This window comes from Hyperolius riggenbachi, chromosome 7 (assembly GCF_040937935.1).
Source record: "Hyperolius riggenbachi isolate aHypRig1 chromosome 7, aHypRig1.pri, whole genome shotgun sequence".
In the NCBI taxonomy this organism is placed as follows: Eukaryota; Metazoa; Chordata; class Amphibia; order Anura; family Hyperoliidae; genus Hyperolius; species Hyperolius riggenbachi.
Window position 1 is genome coordinate 110,379,246 of NC_090652.1, and position 24,343 is coordinate 110,403,588.

Sequence of the window (24,343 nt, forward strand, 5' to 3'; positions counted from 1 at the left end):
ACATCGGGACAGGTCCAAATCATATGAAAAAAGGTTCCCCTTTCAGTAGTACATTTGGGGCAATTAGGTGAGACATTAGGTTTAAATTTAGAAAGTCTTATGGGTGTTAGGAAGGCCCTATGTATTATATACAGATAGATCAGACAAATTTACAATTTAACATAAAATTATGACACAAAATTACAAATTTACGAATTACACATTTTCTCATAATTACGAATTTCATGTCGTCATTGCAAATTTTGTGTTGAACTTATGAAAACATGAAATTTCGTCTCATCACTAGATTGTAGTAACAGGCAGGCAGATTGTAGTAGTAGGCAAGTAGTGATAAACACTGCAGTGGCCAGCAGGTAGTAATAGGCATATTGTAGTTAGAGATGGGCCGAACCTCTGATTTTAGGTTCGCGAACCTTCGCGGAAGGTTCAGTTCGCGGAAAAGTTCGCGAACCACAATAGACTTCAATGGGGAGGTGAACTTTGAAAAATAGAAAAAATTATGCTGGTCACAAAAGTGATGGAAAAGATGTTTCAAGGGGTCTAACACCTGGAGGGGGGCATGGCAGAGTGGGATACATGGCCAAAGTCCCGGGGAAAAATCTGGATGTGACGCAAAGCAGCGTTTTAAGGGCAGAAGTCACATTGAATGCTAAATTGCAGGCCTAAAGTGCTTTCAAACATCTTGCATGTGTATACATCAATCAGGGAGTGTAATTAGAGTTCTGCTTCACACTGACACACCAAACTCACTGTGTGATGCACCGCAAACAGCTGTTTGCGTAGTGACGGCCGTGCTGGACTGGTGCGCACCGTGGCGAGAGTGTACGCCGTGGCGGTTTTCAAGGCCATATGGTCGCCGGGCTAAAGGTAGTTATATGCAGTGAGGTGGGTTCACTCAACACAACAGGTAGTTAAATGCAGTGAGGTGGGTTCACTGAACAGTATAGGTAGTTAGATGCAGTGAGGTGGGTTCACTGAACAGTAAAGGTACTTAGATGCAGTGAGCTGGGTTCACTGAACACAACAGGTAGTTAGATGCAGTGAGGTGGGTTCACTCAACACAACAGGTAGTTAGATGCAGTGAGGTGGGTTCACTCAACACAACAGCTAGGTATATGCAGTGAGATGGGTTCACTGAACACAACAGGTAGTTAGATGCAGTGAGCTGGGTTCACTGAACACAACAGGTAGTTAGATGCAGTGAGCTGGGTTCACTCAACAGTAAAGGTAGTTATATGCAGTGAGGTGGGTTCACTCAACACAACAGCTAGGTATATGCAGTGAGATGGGTTCACTGAACACAACAGGTAGTTAGATGCAGTGAGCTGGGTTCACTCAACACAAAGCTAGGTATATGCAGTGATGAGGTGGGTTAAGTAAACACAACAGGTACTGGGTATATGCAGTAATGCGTAGTACAATGTGCAGCTCCCTGTCACACACACAGGTAGTCACTGAATGTGCTGGGCTGCTGGCAGTGGCACACACACTATGAATTAGCAAGGCTGTGCATGCAACAAAAGTGTCAGTTTGACACACAGAAAAAAAAAAAAGTACAGGATGAGCTCTGAAAAGAGCTGTTGAGGGGTGCTATAAAAGCAATAATAATCAGCCAGGAGCAAGCTAAGCAGCCAAGAACCTAACTAATCTGTCCCTAGAAGAACAAAGGGAAATACTCACTCCCAAACAGTCCTCTGCTGCTTTATAAAGCCTGCAGGCTGCTTATAAGCCAATAAGAAGTGCACACACACGTTACACCTAGTCTGCAGTGATTAATCAAGCAAAAGCTGAGCAGGTCAGCCAATCATTGGAGAGGGCTTCAGTTGCATATAGACAACGGCTATATGACCAGCAGGGGGCACCAGCGTGCAGGATATTCCCTCTCATCTGCCCCCCTCCTAACTAAACTGCATGGGAATCTACAATAAAATTAAAAACAATGGTGCACAAGAGTGAGTATTTCCCTTTGTGTGTTTGGTAAGTTTCAGAGCAGTTGGGGACAGGCTCTTGGGGGTGGCAGTTCCAGGGCTTGACTGCGCTCACATATGGTGTTACATGCTGGTTCTGGGGCCCCGGGCAGTGAGAGTTCCCGGGGCCCCAGGCTGGCTTGTGCACCATTGTTTTTAATTCCCTAGGAGAACAAGTCTGCAGCAGCTGTCCCTAGCAGGCACGTGAGTGAGTGAGTGTAATGGCCGTCGAGCCTGCCTTATATAAGGGGGGGTGGGGCTCCAGGGCTTAGTGTAGCCTGAATGGCTACAATGTGCCTGCTGACTGTGATGCAGAGGGTCAAAGTTGACCCTCATAGTGCATTATGGGGCGAATCGAACTTCCGCAAAAGTTCGCCTGGTCCAGGCGAACGCGAACCACCAAAGTTCGCCTGGAACCGTTTGCCGGCGAACCGTTCGGCCCATCTCTAATTGTAGTAGCAGGCAGGTAGTGATAGGCAGATTGTAGTAGCAGGCAGAGAGTGAAAGGTAGGTTGTAGTGGCCAGCAGGTAGTGACAGGCAGGTTGTAGTTTTTGGCAGGTAGTGATAGACTGATTATAGTGGCCAGCAGGTAGTATTAGGCATATTGTAGTAGCAGGCAGGTAGTGTTAGTGATAGGCAGATTGTAGTCAGGGCCGGCCCACTCATGAGGCGGGGTGAAACATTTGCCTCAGGCGGCACATCTGGGGGGGCGGCACCCGCCTGTCTGTGGGTGGGGGGCCGCCCGCCGAGCTGGAGGAGTAGAGGGCAGAAAGGGGGTATTGGGCCTAGCGGTGGGGAGGGGGGTCGGATCGGCGCTCCCCTCCAGCTGTAAATAGTTAAGTACCAGCGGCAGCGTATAGATTAAGAGGCAATGGGCGGGGATCACTCACCTTTTCCGCGTTCCAGCGAGCGCTCCACTGACGTCACTTCCTGCAACGCCGCCCACTTAATCTATATCTATATGCTGCTGCTGGTACTTAACTATTTACAGCTGGAGGGGAGCGCAGATCGGGGGACCCAGGCGAGGGACCCCTCCAGCTCAGTGCATTCCATAACCCCGCTCCTCCCCCCCCCCCCCCCCCCCCGGGGCGGCAATTTTTCAAAATTTTGCCTCAGGCGGCAAAAAGTCTAGGGCCGGCCCTGATTGTAGTGGCCAGCAGCAGGTAGTGAGAGGCATATTGTAGTAGCAGGTAGATACTGATAGGCAGATTGTAAAAGCAGGCAGGTACTGATAGGTAGATTGTAGTAGCAGGAAGATACTGATAGGCAAATGGTAGTGTAACACCTCTGTAATGCTTGAACTGTAAAGAACTCTTACGGACACCAATCAAGTTCTTTTGATAAATATTTGTATTAAATAGTAAGAATTAAAGTTCAGTAACAAAGCACATTAGTAAACTTCATTTTCAGTAAAGACAAATTCCTCTCTAACTAAATGTTGCAGGTAACACCTTACTGAGCACTTCTCCACACTATACAGTCTCAGTCCCTTGCTAAAGTTCATCTAAGTGCTCTATTTTAGATATATCTTGAAGTGGTAAGATCAAAGCAGATGTATTCATTTTTCTTCACTTTATCTCAGAAGACAACTTCCATCACTCCATCCTTTCTGGAATAAAGTCTCTGTTTTCCTGTAGTCAATCAAAAATTGTAATCCACAAGACAGTATCAAACCAAAAGAACTCCATGTAAACAATCATTTCTATTAATTCTCTCACAGATTCACACGGCCTAATCAATCAATCAATCAATCAATCAATCAATCAATTTTATTTCGCCAAGTAAGTTTGCACCTACAAGGAATTTGTCTTGGCAGTTGCTTAACAAACACAAACACAAACAAAAACAATATAAGGGCAGACAGTGTGTATATTACAAGTCCAGGACATTATAAGTATAGTGGCAGTAAGCAATGTGAGAATTGTTCATTTACAGTTCTGTGCTGATTACTATCAAGTCCTAGCAGCTCTAACGTGGTTCAGCATTAAGTATGGCTACCGCTTGAGGAAAAAAGCTGTTCCTGTGTCTGGAGGTTTTGGTAGCGATTGACCGGAATCTTACTCCTGAAGGCATGCGCTGGAAGATGGAGTGAACTGGGTGTGAGGGGTCAGAGGCAATTTTGTTTGCTTTTTTTCTGCACCTGCTAGCGTAAAGATCCTGCAGGAAAGGTAAGCTACAGCCAATTATTCTTTCCGCTGTTCGGATGATGCGCTGCAGCCCCTCCTTTTCTAATGCTGAGCAGGAGCTGAACCATACAGTCATAGATGATGTTATGGTGGATTCAATAATTGCAGTGTAGAACTGCACCATTAAATTTTGAGGTAGGCCAAACTTTTTCAGCTGCCGTAGATGGTACATCCTCTGTTGCGCTTTCTTGACAATAGTGGCCGCATTGTTATCCCATTTTAGGTTGTGTGAGATCGTGGACCCAAGAAACTTGAATGACTCTACCTGGGTTATTGTGGATCCATTTATGGTTAAGGGGAGGTGCTGGGGGGGAGATCTCCTAAAGTCTATTATCATCTCCATGGTTTTGAGAGCGTTTAGTTCCAAGTTGTTGCTGCTGCACCAGGAGGAAAGCTGTCCTACCACATGCCTGTATGCAGATTCATCCCCGTTTTGTATGAGACCAACTACTGTTGTGTCATCTGCAAACTTCAGAACCTTAACAGATGGATCTGTGGAGATGCAGTCATTGGTGTACAGTGAGTAGAGCAGTGGGGAAAGCACACAGCCCTGGGGTGCACCAGTACCAGTCAGAGAGCTTGATGTGTGTTTACCAAGTCTAACACGCTGTCTCCTATCGGTTAGGAAATCGGTTATCCATTTGCAGATGGATTCAGGTATGTGTAGCTGGGAGAGCTTGCTGTGTAGGAGAGATGGCATTATGGTATTAAATGCAGAGCTGTAATCTATAAATAAAATCCTGGTGTAGGTTCCTGGGGTGTCTAGATGCTGTAGTACATAATGCATACACATGTTCACGGCATCATCTGCGGATTTATTAGGCCTGTAGGCAAATTTCAGAGAGTCCAGCAGGGGATCTGTGATAGAAAGCCATTAACAGTTTTTCGAATGCTTTCATGACCAATGATGTCAGGGCAACAGGCCTGTAATCATTTAAACATGTAGGTTTTGAATTTTTTGGCATTGGTACAATAGTTGACCTTTTAAAACAGTCCGGAACAATTGAGAGTTTGAGAGATACTTTGAATATGTCTGTGAATACAGGAGCTAATTGATCGGCACAGAGCTTCAGGCATTTTGCAGAGATAGAGTCTGGCCCCATTGCTTTCCTAGTGTTTTGTCTTTTGAAGAGTCTGCTTACATCTGATTGGCATATTGTTAGAGCATGCGCATCTGGGGACAGGTCAATAGATTGTGTCTGGCCTCCTGTGTTGTGTAGTTGCTGAGGCACCGCAGGGGGTGGAGACGTTGGCTGGCAGGAAGAGTGTACAGTTTGCCTGCTGCAGAGATGGAAATTATGCGAATTGACTTGGTGTGTTTGGCTTTTGTTGCTAGTGTCAAACCTGCAATAAAATGTATTCAGTTCATTTGCAAGCTGCAGATTATGTAGTGAGGGCGGAGATTTCCTCCTGTAGCTGGTAATTTCATGCAGAGATTTCCATATTGTGAATGAGTCGGCGTTTGAACATTGTTTCTCAAGTTTTTTAGAATAATCTTTTTTTGCGTCAGTAATGGCTCTCTGCAGTTTGTATTTCGCAGCTTTGTAGAGGACTTTATCGCCTGTACGATATGCCCTTTCTTTATCGAGGCGCAGCTTCCTAAGATGTGATGTAAACCAGGGTTTATCGTTATTGTACCTGGTGCACTTTTTTGTGGGGATGCAGGACTCTTCACAAAAGGTAATATATGATGTCACAGCGTCAGTGTATTCATTTAGGTCACTGGTGGATTCTTTAAATATATTCCAGTTTGTTAAATCAAAGCAGCTCTGTAGTTTTTCTACAGCTTCACTCGTCCATTTCTTAACTGTGGTCACTACAGGTTTGGCAGTTTTTAGTCTTTGGATGTATGTTGGGATAAGCTATATAACAGCATGATCAGAGTTCCCCAAAGCTGCCCTGCTGACAAGGTGATACGAGTCCTTAGTCGTAGTGTAACAGTGATCAAGTGTCTTACCTTCTCTAGTTGCGCGTGTGACGTGTTGCCTGTATTTGGGGAGTTCTTTGGAAAGATTAGCACTGTTGAAATCCCCTAGTATGATAAAAAAAGAATCTGGGTACTCCCTTTCCACCTCGGTGATTTGATCTGCGAGATCTTGGAGCGCAGGCTGCATACATGTTTGTGGAGGGATGTACACAGCAACCAAAATAAATGAAGAAAACTCACGGGGTGAGTAGTAGGGTCTGCAGTTTATGAAGAGAGTTTCCAGCCCAGCCGAGCATGTCCTCTTAATAACTGTAACATCCGTGCACCACCTATCATTAATATAGAAACAGAGTCCTCCACCTTTGGTTTTGCCAGAAGTAAGTGGGTCCCGGTCAGATCTGTAGAGTGTAAATCCATTCATCTGCAGAGCGTTGTCTGGAATAAGCTCAGATAGCCAAGTCTCTGTGAAGCAAAGGGCAGCAGAGAGATGAAAGTCCTTCTTTGTTCTGATCAGTGGTTGAAGCTCGTCCAGTTTGTTATATATGGACCTGACATTAGAGAGTATGATTCCAGGTAGTGGAGAGCGCAGTCCTCTGCGTCGAAAGCGAGTCTGGATCCCGGAGCGCTTGCCTCTTCTTCTAATCCTCACTGCCTGGTTCAGCACAGTAGCTCCACTGGTTAGGATCCCCAGAAGATCAAGAGTAGATGAAATATCCAAGGGTAGATTACATTTGTCGAAGTTCCGAATGCTCAGTAGTTGTTCACTGGTGAAGGTTATCCGGGTTGGGTTGCACAAGGCAATGTTGAAAAATAAAAATACATAAAACAAAGATAAAAAGACAGAGCAAGCTGCCGAGGCTGCCAGCCTGCCATCCTCCAGGCGCCTCCTCCTCCTCAGCCAACAGTTTAATGTATTTACTTTTCAGATAGACAATCTTTGAATTTCTTTATAACTTTTTGTGCTGGCTGATCCTTCTATAGATTCAATCAATTGTTGACCATGTATACTACAGTCTACAGTGGTTTGCAAAGGTATTCGGCCCCCTTGAAGTTTTCCACATTTTGTCATATTACTGCCACAAACATGAATCAATTTTATTGGAAATCCATGTGAAAGACCAATACAAAGTGGTGTACACATGAGAAGTGGAACGAAAATCATACATGATTCCAAACATTTAAAAAAAAAAATAACTGCAAAGTGGGGTGTGCATAATTATTCAGCTCCCTGAGTCAATACTTTGTAGAACCACCTTTTGCTGCAATTACAGCTGCCAGTCTTTTAGGGTATGTCTCTACCAGCTTTGCACATCTAGAGACTGAAATCCTTGCCCAATCTTCTTTACAAAACAGCTCCAGCTCAGTCAGATTAGATGGACAGCGTTTGGGAACAGCAGTTTTCAGATCTTGTCACAGATTCTCGATTGGATTTAGATCTGGACTTTGACTGGGCCATTCTAAGGCCCGGTTCACATTAGCGGCTGCTATCCGGAATCGCCGTGCCGGAGCCGTGCCGGAGCCGGACCGCATGCGGACCGGACGAAACGGACGCACGGCATAGCAATGAAAGTCTATGCGACCGTTCACATGCGTCCGTTTCGTCCGGACCGGAGCCGGACCGGATCCGGACTCCGGCGTCCGTTCCAACATGCGCTATTTTTTGGTCCGGCTGGTCCGGCTGACGTATCCGGACCGGAGCCGGAATGTTGCATCCGGCCAATGGAAACCAATGAGAACCGGAGAGCGCACAACACACTGGCTATAAAAACCGGATGTTGTACCACACTTCCTATGCTGACTCTATGGTATGGTGGCCATTTTGGATGGGGACCACATGGCACCAGCGTTCACAGAGTGGAGCAGCAGTGACTTCATGCTGGAGCTCTTTGGCAGCAATATGGAGCAGGATCTGTCTGATAGCGAGGGGGTGAGGCCCTACACATCAGAAGACCTCATCCTACAGGTGCAGCAGGTACCAGCCCTGTGGGACAAGGGGGATGCGGACCACAGCAACATCAAAAAATGCAGAGGCCTGTGGAAAAAAATTGCCAAGCTGTATGTGGAGGACTTTGAGCACTTGAGCAAGAGACAGCAAGGCACAGAGGGTATGTTGACTAGAAGTTTTTGGGGGGGGCTTGTGGTTTAAGCTTGTGATGTATTCCACTTTTGCTATGGATTTGTGTTGCCCACCCACCCGTGGCCCACCCACCTGTTCCCCACCCACCTGTACCCCACCTGTGATGTATCCCACCCACCTGTACCCCACCTGTGATGTATCCCACCCACCTGTACCCCACCTGTGATGTATCCCACCCACCTGTACCCCACCTGTGATGTATCCCACCCACCTGTACCCCACCTGTGATGTATCCCACCCACCTGTACCCCACCTGTGATGTATCCCACCCACCTGTACCCCACCTGTGATGTATCCCACCTGTGATGTATCCCACCCACCTGTACCCCACCTGTGAGGTATCCCACCCACCTGTACCCCACCTGTGATGTATCCCACCCACCTGTACCCCACCTGTGATGTATCCCACCCACCTGTACCCCACCTGTGATGTACCCCACCTGTGCTGTATCCCACCCACCTGTGATGTATCCCACCCACCTGTACCCCACCTGTGATGTATCCCACCCACCTGTACCCCACCTGTGATGTATCCCACCCACCTGTACCCCACCTGTGATTTATCCCACCCACCTGTACCCCACCTGTGATGTATCCCACCTGTGATGTATCCCACCCACCTGTACTCCACCTGTGATGTATCCCACCCACCTGTACCCCACCTGTGATGTATCCCACCCACCTGTACCCCACCTGTGATGTATCCCACCCACCTGTACCCCACCTGTGATGTATCCCACCCACCTGTACCCCACCTGTGATGTATCCCACCCACCTGTACCCCACCTGTGATGTATCCCACCCACCTGTACCCCACCTGTGATGTATCCCACCTGTGATGTATCCCACCCACCTGTACCCCACCTGTGATGTATCCCACCCACCTGTACCCCACCTGTGATGTATCCCACCCACCTGTACCCCACCTGTGATGTATCCCACCTGTGATGTATCCCACCCACCTGTACCCCACCTGTGATGTATCCCACCCACCTGTACCCCACCTGTGATGTATCCCACCCACCTGTACCCCACCTGTGATGTATCCCACCCACCTGTACCCCACCTGTGATGTATCCCACCCACCTGTACCCCACCTGTGATGTATCCCACCCACCTGTACCCCACCTGTGATGTATCCCACCCACCTGTACCCCACCTGTGATGTACCCCACCTGTGCTGTATCCCACCCACCTGTGATGTATCCCACCCACCTGTGATGTATCCCACCCACCTGCGATGTACCCCACCTGTGCACATAAAACATACACAATGACCAATTATTAAACATCAATTTATTGTAAAAAATTAAGACATTTAAAATCACTTAAAAACTTGAAACTCCAAAATAAACACATTTCAACAAAACATATTAAAAACCAAACATTCACCCTCGTCCTGGTGGTGTGGTAAAATAAAGTCTCAGTTGGTCCCTGTTCCGCAGTGACACTACCCTTGGCCTGGTTGCATACCTCCGCAGGGGCATTAGTGGAAGCACATTCGGGGGTTCCGGAGTCTCTCTTTCCTCCTGCCGCACAAAGTTGTGGAGGATGCATGCTGCCTTCACCACGACAACTGCGTTGCCCGGTTTCAGCAGCATGGGCGTGTGGAACACCCTCCACTTTGACACCAGGATCCCAAATGTGCACTCCACCATTCTCCTTGCACGGCTCAACCGAGCATTGAAGTGTAGCTGGCTGGCATCAAGTCCCCTGTCTGGGTACGGACGCATTACATGGTCGGACAGGGCGAAGGCCTCGTCCCCCACAAACACATAGGGGTAGGCCGGTGCCCTTGTCCCAGACCAGGGTCTGTCACGGGGGAGACGCAGTCTGCCTTCCTCCATCAGCCGGCAAAGGGTCGTACGCTGGAAAATTCCAGAGTCATTGGAACTACCGTACGACCCCACATCCACGTACACAAACTTGTAGTCCGCATCTGCCACTGCCATTAGAACAATGCTGAAGTATTTTTTATAGTTGAAATAATGGCTGCCACTCCCCACGGGTTTCTGAATCCGGATGTGTTTCCCATCCAGTGCGCCAACACAATTAGGAAACTTGCACTCGGTCCAGAAGCCCTGGGCGATCTCCTCCCATTTCGTGGTGTCCGGCACAGGCATGTATCTGGCCCTCAGTCGCGTCCAAAGGATCCTCGAAGTCCTCACGACGATGCCTGCCACCGTGCTCTTCCCAATACGAAATGTGACATGTAGCGATGTATATGTTTGTCCAGTTGCGATGTACCTACAAGAGAAATAATCGAAATCAATTTTTCATGTCGTTACAGGAGAAAGGTTCAAGACAAGGTGGCGCAATATACGTGATGCATACGTGAAATGGCTACGGAAGAAAAAACTTGCCGAACGAAGTGGCAGTGGCGGGGGAAGGAGACAAAAAGACTACCAATTTGCCAAGCAATTGTCTTTCATCAATGCAAGCCTGGAACCTAGACTGTAAGTACCACTACTGTGGGCAGGAACTGAGAGCTCATTTACTACCATGACTTCGGCCATGTATTGCTATAAACTGGCCTCAATTCCCATGGCTAGCGAACTTTTCTCACAAGCTTTATCAAATGTTGGGTAGAAACGGTTGATAAAGTGTTTGCTAGTGTTTGCTAGCTCTGTGAATTGACGCCACATGCTGTTTGGCACACCAATAAATATTGTTTTTATCTACAGGACTGAAGACTATTTGGAGCAAGAGGAACCGACCCAGGAGGCACGGTTCAGCAGTGAGGAGAGCTTGGTGGATGATGACGTCGCCGATGTAACCTATTGCCCCGAGGAGAGGAGTAGGAGGAGGGAGTCCTTAATCCCAACTCTCTCCTTTGATGATGACTTGGCAGAAGAGAGCTTGGATGTTGAGGTTGCAGGACCGAGTGTGGAAGAAGCTGCACCTCCACAATCGACCGCTATGGAAGCTCCAGGGGAACAAGAACAAAGTGAGGAGCACCGAGAGACTGCAGCACAACCAGCGCGCAGGGCAACCCCGATACAGGCCAGAGGACGGGAAGATGCTGCCACACCACCAGTGAGGACCACCACACCAGTGAGGCGTCGAGGTACCCTCCCCCCAACAAGGAGAGAGACAGAGTCCGAGATGTCCGGGGCTGTCTCCGGACTTCTCGGGATTCTTCAGAGCCACCAAACTCTCATAACCCGGCAGTTGCAAGATGAGGACAGGGGCCATATCATGGAGCAGTACAAGTCCCACATCACTTCACTGCAATGTGAGCTCGACGCTGTACATGGGCACTACAGGGACGAGCTTAAAATGATTCATGAGATGCACAGAGGAGAAATCGACCAACTGCGTGCGCAGCATCATCAGTCGGTGGGCCAGCTGCAGAACATGATGCAGCAAATGCATCAACAAAGCAAGGAACTACTGAAATTGCAGGCACACCCGTGTTTTCACACTGTGATGTCTCTAATACCATATTTGGAAAAGGTGCCTTCCCAAAACCTGATGGCGTGCCATTCCAATTTGCTGGAGGTGATTAAACAGCACATGGACACGCCATTATTGCAACCACCAATTTTTAGACCCCCACAACCAACAGCGGTGCCCACCTGGCAATCATCACAGATGTACACCGGCTACAGAGGCAGTCAATATGGGCCACCGCTGTCAGGGTCCAGCTCATCCACGACCAGCACCCAAGAGAGTCCAGATTTCCAGGCAGCAACTCCCACCTTTTCTAGTAGTGGTGCCGATACAATTTGAAAAAAAAAGTCAAATTGTTCCTGGACATGCTCCTCTGAATACCTCCGATCCTCGGAGGAAGGATACCATCACAGGGCTTTTTAGCCCAACCTTTTCCCTGCCCCATCTCCTTCAACCAAGGTTCAGAGGTGTTCAGATGACCATGTCAGGGAACTTTTGGTTTTGCTGGACTTGAACTTTAGGGCCTGGTGTCCCCGAAAGACACTACCTGGGTCACAACCTTGTGCCTGTTGCACTGCACCTGTAGTCCTGCACCTGTGCCTTTGATTCCTCTTGTTCCTTACTTTGTTGTTCCTAATCACTTGCACAAGACCCTTGGAGCCATGGGTGAAGGACACCTTCACTGGTCGGTGAGAGGCCTAGCCTTTTCACTGACCTGTGTCCTTCATCCATGGCTCAGAGGGTCCTGTGCCAGTGGTTAGGTTTTAGAAGCACTAATAATTTAGGGCCTGGTGTCCCCGAAAGACACTACCTGGGTCACAACCTTGTGCCTGTTGCACTGCACCTGTAGTCCTGCACCTGTGCCTTTGATTCCTCTTGTTCCTTACTTTGTTGTTCCTAACCACTTGCACAAGACCCTTTGAACCATGGATGAAGGACACCTTGACTGGTCGGTGAGAGACCTAGCCTTTTCACTGACCTGTGTACTTCACCCATGGCTCAGAGGGTCCTGTGCCAGTGGTTAGGTTTTTAAAGCACTTCAATTTTAGGGCCTGGTGTCCCCGAAAGACACTACCTGGGTCACAACCTTGTGCCTGTTGCACTGCACCTGTAGTCCTGCTCCTCTGCCATCGGTTCCTCTTGCTCCTCACTTTGTTGTTCCTAACCACTTGCACAAGACCCTTTGAACCATGGATGAAGGACACCTTGACTGGTCGGTGAGAGACCTAGCCTTTTCACTGACCTGTGTCCTTCACCCATGGCTCAGAGGGTCCTGTGCCAGTGGTTAGGTTTTTAAAGCACTTCAATTTTAGGGCCTGGTGTCCCCGAAAGACACTGCCTGGGTCACAACCTTGTGCCTGTTGCACTGCACCTGTAGTCATGCACCTCTGCCATCGGTTCCTCTTGCTCCTCACTTTGTTCTTGTTCCTAACCACTTGCACAAGACCCTTTGAACCATGGATGAAGGACACCTTGACTGGTCGGTGAGAGGCCTAGCCTTTTCACTGACCTGTGTCCTTCACCCATGGCTCAGAGGGTCCTGTGCCAGTGGTTAGGTTTTTAAAGCACTTCAATTTTAGGGCCTGGTGTCCCCGAAAGACACTACCTGGGTCACAACCTTGTGCCTGTTGCACTGCACCTGTAGTCCTGCTCCTCTGCCATCGGTTCCTCTTGCTCCTCACTTTGTTCTTGTTCCTAACCACTTGCACAAGACCCTTTGAACCATGGATGAAGGACACCTTGACTGGTCGGTGAGAGGCCTAGCCTTTTCACTGACCTGTGTCCTTCACCCATGGCTCAGAGGGTCCTGTGCCAGTGGTTAGGTTTTTAAAGCACTTCAATTTTAGGGCCTGGTGTCCCCGAAAGACACTACCTGGGTCACAACCTTGTGCCTGTTGCACTGCACCTGTAGTCCTGCTCCTCTGCCATCGGTTCCTCTTGCTCCTCACTTTGTTCTTGTTCCTAATCACTTGCACAAGACCCTTGAAACCATGGATGAAGGACACCTACACTGGTCGGTGAGAGGCCTAGCCTTTTCACTGACCTGTGTCCTTCATCCATGGCTCAGAGGGTCCTGTGCCAGTGGTTAGGTTTTTGAAGCACTAATAATTTAGGGCCTTTTGTCCCCAAAAGACACTACCTGTAGTCCTGCTCCTCTGCCATCGGTTCCTCTTGCTCCTCACTTTGTTCTTGTTCCTAATCACTTGCACAAGACCCTTGGAGCCATGGATGAAGGACACCTTGACTGGTCGGTGAGAGGCCTAGCCTTTTCACTGACCTGTGTCCTTCATCCATGGCTCAGAGGGTCCTGTGCCAGTGGTTAGGTTTTTGAAGCACTTCAATTTATTAGGGCCTGGTGTCCCCGAAAGACACTTGGGCAGCTATGCCCTGCAACTCTTCCAGCACAAAGTTGGTGGTTGGTGTTCCTTAAAACTGACCGGGCTATACCATAGATATGTTATTTTTTTGTCTTCCATGTTGGAAGAATGTTTCCATGTTGGAAAGTGGTTGTTTTTGCAATAAAAAAAATTGTTTTTACATACCTCAGTGTGATGAGTAGTTGTTCTTGTGGTGTGACTGCTCTCCTGAACGTGGTATCCTTCTTCCTAAGGTCATCCTTCACCATCTCCAAAAGGGTATCAAACCTGTCAGGAGATGTAAAGGAAGAAGCTGTAAAGTATGTTGTGGGACAAGGTGTTGGGTGGAGGATGGGGGAGGTGTGTTTACAGAGGTTTGGGAGTGTTGTGGAGGGTGGGGGTGTAGTGTATAGCTAGGTATACAGGGGTGTGGGGGTCAGGGTGGTGTGTTTAGCTAGGTATACAGGGATGAGGTGTTGTGGGGGTGAGGGTGGGGTGTTTAGGAATGGTGGGGGTTGGTGTATTTAGGCCTATATACTTACAGGGGAATAGACATCCGAGTGTAGCTGTAGAACTTCTGTGGGTGTCGTCTGAGGTCCCGGTAGAGGGCCTGGAACTCTCCCTTCCTCTGCCTCCTGGCTAGTAGAGGGTGCACCCACCATCTCCTGCGAGGAGCACGCCTTCTCCCCACATAGTAGTAGGTAAACAACAGGAAGGAGAGAATTCCCAGGTAATAAGCGTAAAAAATGACTGGATCCATGGTCCCAACTGCTGTCTCTGTATCCAAGGATGGTCTCCACACGTCCAGCTGTCTCCAACAATGACCCCAGAGCTTCTGCTGACCTCCCAGAACCCCAGGTATTTATACAGGTTGTTATCTCTTTAAGAATCCGGATCCGGACCGCAACCGTGTTCATACCGCACGGAAACCGCATGCAACCGGACCGGATCCGGACCGGATCCGGACAGGAACCGTACGGTTCAGGTCCGATCCGGCTCCGGTGCGGTCCGGACATCCGGTGCGGTTTTTGCAAAACCGCAAGTGTGAACGGGGCCTAACACATGGATATGTTTTGTTTTAAACCATTCCATTGTTGCCCTGGCTTTATGTCTAGGGTTGTTGTCCTGCTGGAAGGTGAACCTCCGCCCCAGTATCAAGTCTTTTGCAGACTCCAAGAGGTTTTCTTCCAAGATTGCCCTGTATTTGGCTCCATCCATCTTCCCATCAACTCTGACCAGCTTCACTGACCCTGCTGAAGAGAAGCACCCCCAGAGCATGGTGCTGCCACCACCATATTTGACAGTGGGGATGGTGTGTTCAGAGTGATGTGCAGTGTTAGTTTTCCGCCACACATAGCGTTTTGCATTTTGGCCAAAAAGTTCCATTTTGGTCTTATTTGACCAGAGCACCTTCTTCCACATGTTTGCTGTGTCCCCCACATGGCTTGTGGCAAACTGCAAACAGGACTTCTTATGCTTTTTTGTTAACAATGGCTTTCTTCTTGCCACTCTTCCATAAAGGCCAACTTTGTGCAGTGCACGACTAATAGTTGTCCTATGGACAGATTCCCCTACCTGAGCTGTAGATCTCTGCAGCTCGTCCAGAGTCACCATGGGCCTCTTGACTGCATTTCTGATCCTTGTTAGGCCTGTGAGTTTAGGTGGATGGCCTTGTCTTGGTAGGTCTACAGTTGTGCCATACTCCTTCCATTTCTGAATGATCGCTTGAACAGTGCTCCATGGGATGTTCAAGGCTATGGAAATCTTTTTGTAGCCTAAGCCTGCTTTAAATTTCTCAATGCCTTTATCCCTGACCTGTCTGGTGTGTTCTTCGGACTTCATGGAGTTGTTGCTCTCAATATTCTCTTAGACAACCTCTGAGGCCGTCACAGAGCAGCTGTATTTGTACTGACATTATATTACACACACGTGCACTCTCTTTAGTCATTAGCACGCATCAGGCAATGTCTATGGGCAACTGACTGCACTCAGACCAAAGGGGGCTGAATAATTACGCACACCCCACTTTGCAGTTATTTATTTGTAAAAAATGTTTGGAATCATGTATGATTTTTGTTCCACTTCTCACGTGTACACCACTTTGTATTGGTCTTTCATGTGGAATTCCAATAAAATTGATTCATGTTTGTGGCAGTAATATGACAAAATGTGGAAAACTTCAAGGGAGCCGAATACTTTTGCAAACCACTGTATGGGCTTGATTCACAAAGCGGTGCTAACGGTTAGCACGCTGGTGAAAAGCCCTTTATCACGCCTAAACTCAGTTTAGGCGTGATACGTTTAGGCATGATAAGTTTAGGCGTGATAAGTTTAGGCATGATAAGTTTAGGCGTGATAACTATAGCACCAACTGGGTTAACACCGCAGTGCACAGCTGATCAAAAGTTTTGCGCTCGCAAAGTCTGATGCACTTCGCATAGAGTTTAATGGCGCTGTAACGAAAAATCTGCAACGCCGGATGGATTGCGGAAATATGGTCGCATCCAGTCCGGCAAGTGGACCTTCCAACGCGGGATGCGGAAATTTGTCCGCATCCGCTGAGCACACCCGTCCGAGCACTCTGCTCCAAACTCACCAACCTGCTGTTCACCAGGGTTCTGCCATCTTGCCTCTAGGGGGTGCGGCCGCACGCCAGACACGCCTTTATACTCTTAGAAAGCGTGTCAGCTGACCTGGAGGTCAGCTGACATTTTAGCCTGCTCTGATTGGTTGCTGCCTGGGGTGGAGACTTCTCTCCCAGGCAGTATATAAGGAAGTGCTTTTCAGTCACAGTTCGTCTGTGTTTGCGATACCCTGTGTCAGCACTCAGACCTTAGACTAGATCCCAGGTGTTGAAACCAAGGACTTCACACCTAGACTAGGAGATTATTATTGTTATTGATTCTCTGTGTATGATTCTGTGCCTGTCTTGACTTCTCTTCTGCTTCCTGATTCTGTACTCTGCCAGCCCGTACCGTTAACGACTATTGGCTTGGTTCCTGACTATTCTCTCGTCTCACGTCTCTGTACTGTTGCCGTCTGTACTGTTGCTGAACCTCTTTCTGTCTGACCTTGCTCCCTTCAGTGGAACGTCTCCCACTGTTGGGTTATTATCTGAGGCTTGCCTCCCTGAGACGCCGGCCCTAGCAGACCGTTACTGCCAGAGGCTGAGATTCCTCCACTGCCACTTTGGGGGATTTCACACACGGGGTTCCCATTCAGAGGTAACCACACCTCTGAGGAATTGCCGTGTGGTGGATATTTCCACAACTTTGTGAATATTTACTGCTTTGTTTATTTCCATGTTGATCGTGTGTCCACTGCTTTACATCTACCCGCATTATTAGCAATTCCGCAGATTGCTATATAATCGGGTCTATCCTTGTATTATTGGCGATACTGCGGATCCCCAATAATCAAGGTTCGGGGTGTGACACTGGTCTGAGTAGATCATTTCAGGCACTTACCGTGTTAGTGAGCCTTCCGCTGATTTACCATCAGGAAGATACTGACTATTTCACTCTAACATATCTGCATTAGTGGTGATTCTGTATATCACCACTTAATCAGATATTTGTGCCTCTTGCTGACACCAATCGTTACAGGCGCTGCTTTGCGTGCGGGACTTTGCGCGTGATCTAAACTTATCTAAACTTATCATGCCTAAACTTATCACGCCTAAACTTATCATGCCTAAACTGGCTTTTCACCAGCGTGGTGCAATGGTTATCACGCCTAAAGTCTCTAACTGGGTTAGCACCGATTTGTGAATCGAGCCCTATATCTCCAGCAGAATGAGTGTAGGTAGGCCTCATATACACATATATACATTTTATCCAGCTTCTGTACTCACAGGGACTTATAAACTCTTAGCTTGAGTTAGGAACAGTTCATACACAATTTTTTCAGACATATTTCTCTGACAATTCTTGTGTAAATCTGCTATTGTTTCCTTCAGTGACAGGTTTATATTTTTCTGTGTGCTCCATTCTCATATATGCTGTATCGCTGTACAGTGTACACAGTCCATCATCTCTCCATTCTCATATATGCTCATTATGCTGTATTGCTGTACACAGTCCATCATCTCTCCATTCTCATATATGCTGTATCGCTGTATACAGTTCATCATCTCTCCATTCTCATATATACTGTATTGCTGTACACAGTCTATCATCTCTCCATTGCTGTACACAGTCCATCATCTCTCCATTCTCATATATACTGCATTGCTGTACACAGTCTATCATCTCACCATTGCTGTACACAGTCCATCATCTCTCCATTCTCATATATACTGTATTGCTGTACACAGTCCATCATCTCTCCATTCTCATATATACTGCATTGCTGTACACAGTCTATCATCTCACCATTGCTGTACACAGTCCATCATCTCTCCATTCTCATATATAATGTATTGCTGTACACAGTCCATCATCTCTCCCAGGGGTCGGCGTCCACTTACTATTTACAGAGGGTGGACGCCGTCCACCCTGGCATGTTCGGAGGGGAGCAGTGCAGTGGAAGGAGAGCTGTGAGCAGCGGTGAAGAAGGGGGGCCATCTCCCCCCCCCCTTCCCTCACCTTAGTACTCTCCCTCCCTCGCTCTCCCCTCCAGAAGTAACGTGCGGGCAGCTGGCAGCGGGCGGGACTTACCTCTCCACGCTCCGGCGCCGGATCTGCGTGCCGCTGCTCTGGTCTGGACCAGACCAGACTAGCGGCAGTGGAATGCTCGTGCCGGAACGAGGAGAGGTAAGTCCCGCCCGCTGCCGGCAGCCCGCACGTTACTTCTGGAGGGGAGAGCGAGGGAGGGAGAGCACTAAGGTGAGGGAAGGGGGGGGGAGATGGCCCCCCTTCTCCACCGCTGCTCACAGCTCTTCTTCCACTGCGCTGCTCCCCTCCTGCTGGGGGGACAGGACACCTGACTACCTATTCTGGGGACATATACCCCTGACTACATACATACTGGGCACATATACCCCCTGGCTACATATACTGGGCACATATACCCCTGACTACATATACTGGGCACATATACCCCTGCCTACATATACTGGGCACATATACCCCTGCCTACATATACTGGGCACATATACCCCTGCCTACATATACTGGGACATATACCCCTGAATACATATACTGGGCATGTATACCCCTGACTACATATACTGGGACATATACCCCTGGCTACATATACTGGGACATATATCCCTGGCTACATATACTGGCACATATACCCCTGCCTACATATACTGGGCACATATACCCCTGGTTACATATACTGGGCACATATACCCCTGGCTACATATACTGGGCACATATACCCCTGGCTACATATACAGGGCACATATACCCCTGGCTACATATACTGGGCACATATACCCCTGACTACATATACTGGGCACATATACCCCTGGCTACATATACTGGGCACGTATACCCCTGGCTACATATACTAGGCACATATACCTCTGGCTACATATACTGGGGACTACTATACTCATGGCTACTTATACTGGGGACACCTATAAACCTGGCTACCTATGCTGGGGGTACCTATTTTGGGGGAACTGCTGTCAGATTATCTGCATTTTTGTGGAAACGCTGTTATGTATTTTGGGGAACAGCTGCCAGATTATGTGTATGTTAGGGGAACGGCTGCTGCCAGATTACGTGTACTTTGGGGAACAGCTGCCAGATTATGTGTATGTTAGGGGAACGGCTGCTGCCAGATTACGCGTATTTTGGGGAACAGCTGCCAGATTATGTGTATGTTAGGGGAACGGCTGCTGCCAGATTACGCGCATTTTGGGAACCTGCTGCCAGATTGTGTATGTTTGGGGGACCACCCCTGCCAGATTATATGTACTTTGGGTGTTACGTGTATTTTGGGTGATCCGCTGCCAGGTTTCGCGTATTTTGGGGAACTGCTTCCAAATTATGTGTATGTTGGGGGAACTGCTGCTGCCACATTATCTATTTTGGGGGAACCACTGCCATATTATCTGTATTTTGGAGGAACTTCTACCAGATTATGTGTCTTTTTGGTGAAATGCTGTCAGATTACATCTATTTTGCGGGGATACACTACGGCAGAGCTCAAACGTCCCCGGCAGACCTTTTACATCACTGCTAAGGTCATGTATATTTGGCCCCACCCACGACCACGCCCACATTATGCTTGACCACGCCCATTTTAGGGGTTTTCCGGGTAAGTCCACTTACCTCTTTTCCCAGGACTAGACCCCTGAGCTCTCCATTCTCATATATACTGTATTGCTGTACACAGATCATCATCTCTCCATTCTCATACAGTATATGCTGTATTGCTGTACACAGTCCCTCATCTCTTCAGCTTTGCTATCTGTCTCTCCCTGTCTCTTTCTCCAGGTTCCTGTCAGCTCTATCACTGTGTGATCCAGGGGCGTAGCAATGGGGGTGCAGAGGTAGTGACCGCATCGGGGCCCTTGGGCCAGAGGGGCCCCGAAGGGCCCTCCCTCAACTACAGTATTAGCTCTCTATTGGTCCTGTGCTGATAATAATCACTTCTATAGATACTTTGAATAGTGGTAATCATTAACACATTGCTCCCCCTCCCCTTCTTGCACCTCTGACACTGTAGTTTCCATTGGCAGGTTTTGGTGCGCTGTATCAATTGTTATGTATAGAGTGCTTGGGGGCCCCATTGTAAAACTTGCATCAAGGCCCACAGCTCCTTAGCTATGCCACTGGTGTGATCTCCAGTATTCTCTCTCCTTTCCTTACTGCTTTACTTTTCTTTCTGTCTGTTTTTCTCTTTTCCTGTCAGCTGTCACTGCTTTAATCTTCTCTCAACCTCTAACACAGTGCCTCATATCTCACAGCAACACCACAGCTCCAGCCCCCTCAGACTATTGTCCGGATCATGAACGATTCTGATCTTTGATCCGAATCTATTTTATGAGTCGATCATCCGAATCATCAAAATGAACGATTCGGATCGCAAAAGGGGCGGGGCCAGGAGCGACACGCCCCCTCTCAGCGGGCAGCGGGGTCCTGGAAGCAGAGCAGAGATGGATCGATCTGTTAGAAGGGAGGCAGCCTTGCAGGGAGACAGGTAGATGGGAGAGAGGGGACATGGGTGCCACTGCCAGATATGTGTAGAGCACACATACTGGCTGAAATGTGCTGCTCATTATAGGCTGTCTGTTCCGTAGTGCTGCACAGTGATCACATTGGAAGCTTTTGGCTCAGCACAGCTCAGTAACTTTGCAGACAGTGTGATTGAAAGGCAATATAATCCTCCTGCACTCGGCACTAAACAGCTGCACTTATCTTCTGGGAATGCTTTCTTTCACTGTGCGACCTTTTCTTTCAAAGTGTACAGATGAACATATAGGTGAAATATATGTAAAGCATATGACTGCAGCATGTGGGTATTACGTGAAAACATTTCTGCTCTCTGCTCATCCCTCCTCCCTTCTCTGTCCACTCCCTGCCCTCTGTCCATCTTCTCCCCTTCTCTGTGTGTCCACTCCCTCCCCTTCTCCTGCCCACAGACCTGTCCTGCTGTTCATTTCACCCCCGAATGCTTCCTGTAGTAAAATGATCCGAGATTCGGATCAAAGATCCGGATCTCTTCAATGATCCGATTCGAATCATCCGGATCATTGAAAAGATCCGAACTTCCCATCTCTACCTCAGACTGCTTTTTTCAACTGCCCCTCTGCACTGAGCATGCTCAAAAAAACCCAGCTGAGTCATCCACAGGCTCTGTGTCCTCCCCTGGGGACGAGTTCTCTTCCCCTCACAGCTCTGGTGCTGCCTCTTCTGCAGCTGGTGGCCATTTTGGATCCTGGCTGTCCACTAGAGATGGGAAGTCCGGATCATTTCAAGGATTCGGATCATTTGAATAGGATCATTGAAAAGATCTGGATCTTTGAACCAAATCATTTGAATCATTTTACTAGGGAAGCAGACTGGGGGTGAAATGACTAGCAGGACAGGACTTTCCCTGCACTGTACATTCTGTTCAAGCCTGGCTGCTAGTATAGCAAGCTATGTATCAACTTCAGTGATATATTTTACTTTTAGTTCTGTTTTAAGACATGATATGTAGACTCCTGCAGGATGATAAGATAACCTTTCCCCACCTAAAGAAAGAGGTTTAGCAAGCAAGGGGCCTTATCCCCTCCAGAGTTAGGCCTCTTGCACACTGCAAGAAATTCAGATTCAGATTCCGCTTTTTAATCAGTTTTTACCTCCGATTCAGATTCAGATTTGCAGTGTGCAAGGAGCAAACTGCAAATCTGAATCTGAATCTGAAGTAAAAACAGATTAAAAAGCGGAATCTGAATCTGAATTGCTTGCAGTGTGCAAGAGGCCTTAAGTTAACAGTTGCGAGTTAACATTAAATGGCCTGCTCATCTGATTCTCCCTGAGCATGCTGGGTATTCTGTAAATCTGAGCTTTCCCACCAAAGCAACAGGTGTGTATGCAGCACAGCAACACACAGGATCTATTAAAGGGGAACTGAAGTAAGAGGTATACGTAGGCTGCCATATTTATATCCTTTTAATCAATACCAGTTGCCTGGCAGCCCTGCTGGTCTATTTCTCTGCAGTAGTATCTGAATAACACCAGAAATAAGCATGCAACGCGTGTATCAAAAAAGGGCGCCTGGAAAAAAGGGTGCGGGGTATAGCCGAAATTGTAAGTTTGAATGCAAAACCATATTTTTCGTTTAAGAGGTTATAAACGATAATGTAGTGCTAAATAGGTTAAATTCAAAAAGAAGGAGGAGAGCGCCGGCACTGCTGTCATACACTTTAATCCAGAATCATTAAAAAGTAAAATACACATTGTCCATACAAAAATTGAAAGACACATACCATTGGTGACTGTGGATGATGTGGTGGGTGCGGAGGGTGCAGAGCCTTACGGCCGTTTTGCGCGTTTTGCGCTTCTACGAGGCTGCAAGAGGGTGCTGGCGCAGGCAGGCTTATATAATTTTACTAAGTTTGCGTGCAGCGATTCGCCGCTATAAGCACCGCCCCCCCTGGGCATCACAACAAGCTTCCCGATTGGCCGCTCAACGAGTAGAGACAGCTGGGGGCGAGTGACGTCAGGTTCTTCCTGACTACGGTGGCCTGCATGGGAGACACTCTATTAGGTCTCCCGGGCAACCTATGCGAACCAGGCCTGTTACGTAGACAAGGAAGTCTTGCCGCCATCTTGTGGCGAAAGTAGATATTGCAGCTACAAGCTGCAAAGTGCATATTAGTGCAAAATGTATTCCTTAATTCCTTAATAGGATTATAAGAGCATATTAATGCTTAAAAATTATTATAATTAATTATTAAAGTGCAATCGGTGATGTCCCTTAGCGTACTAGGGCAACAGGTGTACATAATTGTGTTAAAAATATTGAAAAAAATAAAGTGATGAAAAAATAGGTTAAATAAACGGAAATGAAATGGCAAGATACCGTCTATAACAGCAAACGAATTCTGAAATGAAACGTCAAATAGCGTCTATAACAAAAATGATATTTACTCATATATTAAGCATAGTAATAGAATGGTAGATTTTACAGGTATTTTACTGCAATTATACCTAACTTTAGGGTCACAGATATCTCTCCTTATCCCTATTCCTAACACCTAGACCCCCCTTTGTGTAAATACACATAATGTAATAAATTGTATATATTACATATATTGTACTGTAACTATAGCTAACCTTACTTTCATACAGAGCCCTCCCTGTACCTATCCCTAACCCCTAGACCCCCTGGTGGTGCCTAAACCTAAGACCCCCCTGGTGGTGCCTAAACCTAATACTCCCCTGGTAGTGCCTAAACCTAAGACACCCCTGGTGCTGCCTAAACCTAAGACCCCCCTGGTGGTGCCTAAACCTAAGACCCCCCTGGTGTTGCCTAAACCTAAGACCCCCCCCCCTGGTGGTGCCTAAACCTAAGACCCCCCTGGTGGTGCCTAAACCTAAGACCCCCCTGGTGGTGCCTAAACCTAAGACCCCGCTGGTGGTGCCTAAACCTAAGACCCCCCTGGTGGTGCCTAAACCTAAGACCACCCTGGTGGTGGCTAAACCTAACCACCCCCTGGTGGTGTATATTGCACTGTAACTATACCTAACCCTCCCTGTACCTATCCCTAACCCCTAGACCCCCCTGGTATTGCCTAAACCTAACCATCCCCACCGCACAGACACGCTAAACACATATAAACAATAATATATTTAATCCTTAAAATACTTCACTACAAATAATATGAATAAAATAATTTATATATTTGTAATAGAATAACTAGCCTTAAAATCACGTATACATTAATGATATTATAAGTAGAAAAAAGGTGTGTATATATATATATATA

At 47.6% G+C, this 24,343-nt stretch overlaps 1 long non-coding RNA gene across 1 annotated transcript in view; it reads right to left on the reverse strand.

The window, feature by feature from the left end:
* Window positions 1-23,053, reverse strand: part of LOC137525618 (uncharacterized) — a 153,089-nt gene extending 130,036 nt beyond the window's left edge. The window contains exon 1 of the long non-coding RNA XR_011022958.1: window positions 22,841-23,053. This is a non-coding gene — a long non-coding RNA (uncharacterized lncRNA). The remainder of the gene's footprint in view (window positions 1-22,840) is intronic.
* Between the last annotated feature and the right edge of the window lie 1,290 nt (window positions 23,054-24,343).